Source organism: Zonotrichia leucophrys, chromosome 7, assembly GCF_028769735.1.
Source record: "Zonotrichia leucophrys gambelii isolate GWCS_2022_RI chromosome 7, RI_Zleu_2.0, whole genome shotgun sequence".
NCBI classification, from domain to species: domain Eukaryota; kingdom Metazoa; phylum Chordata; class Aves; order Passeriformes; family Passerellidae; genus Zonotrichia; species Zonotrichia leucophrys.
Genome location: NC_088177.1, coordinates 31,429,449 through 31,435,666, shown reverse-complemented (window position 1 = coordinate 31,435,666; position 6,218 = coordinate 31,429,449).

Below are 6,218 nucleotides of genomic sequence, written 5' to 3'. Positions count from 1 at the left end.
AACTTGTACAAGCAGCACTTCTCCAAACTCTTACTGCATGAGCATCAGTTTACACAGACCATTATTTAACGCTCCCTCCCCTAGGGCTGGAAAAGGGGGGTGGGTCTGGGATGAGACTTGAATAGAACGAACCTATTATTTTGTATAATTCAAATCAGATAAATTTGCCCACTATACATGCAGCCAAAGTCCAGCTTTTGCCTCTTTCACCCATTAGTTTGGTGAAAAGCTCACTCCATCTTTCTCCTACTTTTAAAAAAAACAGGATTAGGCTTTTTCTTTTTTTTTTTGTGGCATTAATTCATTCCCCTGTGTTAGAAAATAGGGTATTTTCTGCAAGATGTTCTCTTAGAACCGTTCATTATCCTGTAACATATATGAAAAACATTTGTCCATCCACATATAAGTAGCAGTGGTCTTACGCAATAACCTTGCACAAAAGAATTCCTGTAAATTACAATGTTCAGAGGTGTTATTTGTATTGCAGAATGATTTATCTTTTGGACAGGATCTGCAGCTTGTGTCAACTTTTGTAGAAATCTGTACGGTTTAAAAAGTATTTGTGTTATTTTTGTATGTATTTCTGTATCATTCCAAAGGTGTTAGTGATTAACTGTAAAATGTTGATTAGCTTCTGAAATGATGTGGAGAGACTATCTTGGTTTTTAAGTGAGTCAGCCACTTACATAAAATTTGAAGACAGAGGAAAATCTCAAGGAAGATCCACATTTCTAGAACAGAATTATGAATAAACTGCTGGAAAAGTAAATCTAGTAAGCATCAAAATTATTCACTTATGTTTTCCTTATTTGTCTTCACTTAGATTTTTGAGGCTGTATTCTGTTTAAGCTCTGTGTGCATGCTTACTTTGGACACCGATAACTCCACTGAAACAACTCTGAAGTTAGACAGGCGCATCAGTCTTTATGGATACAGCAGTAAATTTTACAGGAATAAAATCTGTTAAAGTATGTTCTGGTTTAAGCTAAAATCATATGTTTGAAATGGACTTCATCATACTTGAAAGGGTCCAGAGAAGAGGAAAAGGAAAAAGAAATGAGAAGGTTTTTAAAAACTAAATAAGAAAGGCTGAGAGACTTATTTAATCTGGGAAAGATGACTGCCACAAGCATTACAACAGCCTACAGATGTGTACATCTTTTGTTTAAAAAGGTGCATGTCAGAGAGAGAAGAAAGAAGATGATGGTCTTGTTTTGCAGCTCCAGATTTCTTTTCCAGGTAGCCTTGGTACCTCACATTTCAGGCAGCCAAGGCATTGCAAGATGTTACATACTTGCTATCACTGAGCTTTGCAAGAACAGGTTTGAGAACATCATCAGGGAACCTCTGAAGTTCTCCCTCCTACATTTCTACGAAGTGTAGCTACATCACTTCTTTGATATACATCTAAAGATGCTTGGAGAGAGACAGTTGCACAGATTTTTAAAATTATCTTAACATTGTAATTTCTAGATTGCTGGAGAGAATACGTGCACCCTTCCTAGAAACTCCTGCTCACAGCTATCAGTATAGTTGATTTATTATTTTAGTTTGAAGTCATACATGGTTAAGGTAAAGCATCTGCTGCTGTTAATATGATAGGGAGATAAACTTAGATACATTATGCTGTAAAGGTTAGTTTTGCAACTGGTAGTAGCTTTCTCTAAGGGTACCTTTTTCCAATTTCCATAAATGGAATTCTCCATTATTTTGCCCTGTTACCCTTTTCCCATGAAAATCATTGTAGGACATATTGTTTCTAGCCACTTGAAAAAGCCTAATTAGATTTATCCTTTAAGTACTTCACCAGAACAGTACCTGCTTTCCTTCTGAGGAATTTCTGGAGGTGGCAGTAGTCCCAGCATAGGAACTAAGGGTGTATAGCCCCGCCTGCACTCAGTTTCTTCTCAGTTTCCTTATTGTTAGATTTCTGTTTGTTTGCAATAAAATGGTCTGAAACACAGACCCCATTTTAAAAAACCAACATGTAAACACTCAGAGAATCTGCAACTTCAGTGAAACAGGGAGCTCACCTGGTGCAGCCCATAAACAGCTGCAGACCTTCAGATCTCATTACCGGCAAACCTCAGCAAATCTTTAGTATTTTAAAGAAAGAGTGGAATGTGCCTTTTGAGAGGAGTCCCGAGCCAGGAGTGTCTGTGAGACACCTCCCTTACTGCTTACCATCTTGTAATTTTATTACAAGGAGACATCAGGGTTTGATAAGCAAGGCCAAAACCACACCATCCTGAAGAATTTCCAGAGTACATTACAGGCAATGGCAGAGTGTAACAAAGAAATAAATTAAGAAAGCACAAAGTGGCAGTGCACTAATGATGAAAATTGCCAAATTTCTTTGATATAACAGATTTAAAGGGGTGTGTAAAGGTGCCATTATGCAAATCTATATAGAGTACCTTTCTTGCACAAATGGAGATGAATAGATTGACATCCACAGAAACAATTTTTTTGTAGTGCAGGTGGTGCCCAGAGGTAGGTCTGATGACCAGTGGGCCAAAAATGTTTGTAAGCAATAGATAATTCTAGGCAGTTTGCCAGAGGGAGTAGAAATTCAGAGCCACTAACAGATGCAGCTCTGGTGCATTGTTAAAACCTTGCTCTACAATAATCATCAGCAATACCATAGCAACCCATCAGTGCAGATACAAGTTTCTTTTTCTATATAAACTGTACAAAAAGAACACTCCAGACAACAAAAGCCAAATTGTAAGGTGGTTCAATAGCTGAATACAGGAAGGGAATGTTTATGAATGTGAGTGAATACATGTGGGCTACCACAACATGGAATGTGTAATTAAACCATTCACTTCTCTTTGCTGTGCCAGATCGTAATTGTGTGGTTCTGTTTGACTTTCAAATTAAGAGTTTCAGTGTACATAAGTGCCACTAATGTTCCTGCTTTACTGACACACTTCACATCCTTACTGCTGCAGAATCTGAGTTGGAGATCAAACTTGCAAAACTGCAGAATGTTCAGCTCAACATTATGAGGAAACACCAAAATTTACGTGACAAGAGATGGATGAAACTGAAAAAACTTTCCTAGAATAGACTTGAAAAAGAGAAAGGAAGAGTAAAGGAAAGGAGCCAACAAACATTTGAAAGAGCAGCAGAGGATGAAATGTTTAGAGGGCAGCCTAAAATGGTGGAGGGGTTGGCTTTGTCTGGTCCCGTTTTCCTCCCAAATATGAACACAGACTTATTTCAGGTAACAGAAGTCCAGCAGTAGTGCCACAGAATTCCCAGGAATGATGGTGAGTATAGCAGCCATTATACAAAACCTCCTTCCAATTCCACATAAAGCCACCAACCATAAAGAAGGGAGGAGTTTGCCATCAGCACAAACCAACCAAAACACATTTATGTGACTTAAAAGATAAATATTTTCTCCTACTTGTACAACCTACCAGTATATATATTTATCAGACATCTTAACACTGACTCAGAAACACACTCAAGAGTCCTTTAAATTTAAACAATGACGTTTGTCCTAGCCTGTTGGTCCTTGGAGTCTGAAAATATGTTTTATGTAACCAGTCAGTTGGGACTTTTGTTATTTCAAACAAGTTGGAGCACATGCCCCTTCACAGCAAACATGCTTCAGTTTTAGTTAACTTTTGCTAGGTAATGGGATCACAGTATAAACTGAACTTGGCTTATTGATAATTTAGATTATGTATTATTTTTGGATAATTTGTCTTCAAACCCACAGTCCTGCTGTTCTCTCAGTCTAAACCCCCCCAATGGTCTGATTAATTGTACTTTGTCACCTTCGTTTAGTTATTTCTAAATCCAATTTAAACTTGCCCTCCTCTTTGCAGGAACTCTGACAAAGTTCAGTCAAAGATCTTTGTGTCAATAACATTGGTATTCAGAGTCAATGGTTAAATTATCATCTTACCAGGAATTCTGTTTTTAGAATTATTCTCACCTTTTAACAGTCTTGGCTATATCTGGTTTGTAATTATTTGAAGATATTTTTATTACATCCAGTATAATAAATATTGTACTGTATATTTAACATATCTTTTGAAATAGCTACAAGTATAAATAATTTATAAGTATAATTTATGGACATAAAAGATTTTATAGGAGGCATTTAACTTTGCCCAACATTTTCAGCTAGGACTACACAGATATGCTCTTCAGAACATTTGCAAAGAAAAGCTGAAAAAGGGTTGCATTGTCAGAAATTAAAAAAATTCAGTGTAGTTTAAAACATTTTCACTGAAAAAGCCCTACAGTTAGTCATAATTGTTTGCCTTTTGTGACTGTCCTCAAGCACATCTTCTGAAAGATCCTTTCAGGTTGTGAAGCCACTTCTTTGGAATTTTAAATGCTCTCTAAATTCCTGTTTTGTCCTGAAAACAGGACAAATCTGAACTTCACAGGTTAAAGACGAATTAAAGATTGTAGAAAAAGAAGGTATGAGAACAAGCAAGCCAATGCTGCTGTGACACTGTTCAGTCCTTGATAAAAACCCATGAAACAACTGTAAAGAATTCAGTTCTACCTGCAGACTTCTCACAGATTGAGATCCTTGCCCTGTGCCTCCCAGGGCATATGCCACTAAGTTATACTGAGAACCACTTGCCTTGAAGTGCAGTTTTAAAACAAGTATAGCATTACGAAAAATGGGCATCAGGAGGGCATAAGGAGACACAGAAACAGAAACTGGCTGTAGTCTGGTGCTTGGGTGAGCACTGTGAAATTGCCACCCCATCATCACTGCACTTTTAGTCTAGAATGCCATTTTAATGAGCAACAGCAGCACCCTTCAAGCATTATCTTCGTATGGACACTTCATGGTTTGCCACAAGAAGGAAGGGCACAGAAACACAAGCTTCAGTGTTGCAGCCCATCGGAAACACAAACAGCAAATACTAAAAAAGACAATTCCTGAAGAACATTAAGTCTCCTCAGTATGGAATTCAGACCAAGGAGGGGACCAGGGAGCAGGGGCCAGCAAGGAAACCTGAATGACATCCAAGAAAATCACACCTCCTCTATCCACAGACTTCCAAGAAATAATTTACTTACCCCTGAGTTCACCTGCCTCTGGCATCAGTCATAATCTGAATCACACTTCTGCCACACTATCTGTTCTTCTGTGGACAACTGAGTTTCCTGGAGGGCTGGGATTACAGATCTGGAGCTGTCTGTGACCCTTGGGTGCATTGCCAGAGTGCAGCAATGCAGCTGTGGTGAGTAAATGCACCAGTCTGCCACTTGCTGCTGCAGCCTGGAGTACGAGCAGGCAGTAATTACTGCACTTTACCTTATCAAGGTCATGAATTCTAAAGAGTGAATACCAAGATGCTATCACTGATGCATGGAGTCATTCATACCTTGTAAAATTATTATGCTTGATGCTGAATGTACTGCATCCCACACACATTACTTAGAGGAGTGACATCATTAGTCACGATTTACCACACATGAACTACTGCACTCCTAAATCCAACTACTACTAGTGATTCCACAATTACAGGAATCAGCATTAAGCCATTTGCATTTAATAGGTTGTTGTGAGCTTTTTCAAGTTTATGAAGGGTGGAGAATTGTTTCAAAGCAATTCATAAAGCTCTTTAAAAGAGAATTATGCACAGGCCCCTCCCATGATACTAAATTACCATTTTGCTACTAGCTGTTGCCATTAGAGCTGGTCCAAACTACTATCAGAAGTAAATAATGCTTTAAAATGGGGAGAGGAAATCAGTACCAGAATACTGCACAATTATCTCTTCCATATAAGCTACTCCAGCACTGCCATGGCTGGTTTCAGGTTGAGGCAGAAGACACAGCATGAGAGAAAGAATCAAATGTTACAGGGTAAGGCTCAGAGCCTAAACAAAGTTTAAACTGAGGCAGATCAGTTCCCTTTCTAAAAATTACCTGATTCTGATACAGAGACCAAAACCAAGCACCATCTGTCCTCAATCAATAAAGGCTTCCAATATTTCTACATTCTCAATTTGTGAATTCATGCTAATAAGAAACAGAATTCAGTATTCTTGTGAAGCACATTTGTCATAGCTGTACCATGCATGCTCCTTCCAGTATGGTAAACGTTTATACAAACCTATTTTGAACCAACAGAGGTCGTTCCTAAAGCTCTACAAACAACCAGGGAAATAACACCTCTTAACACAACAGCAAGTAGCGTGTTACATTATTAAACAGGTGTTACTTAAAGC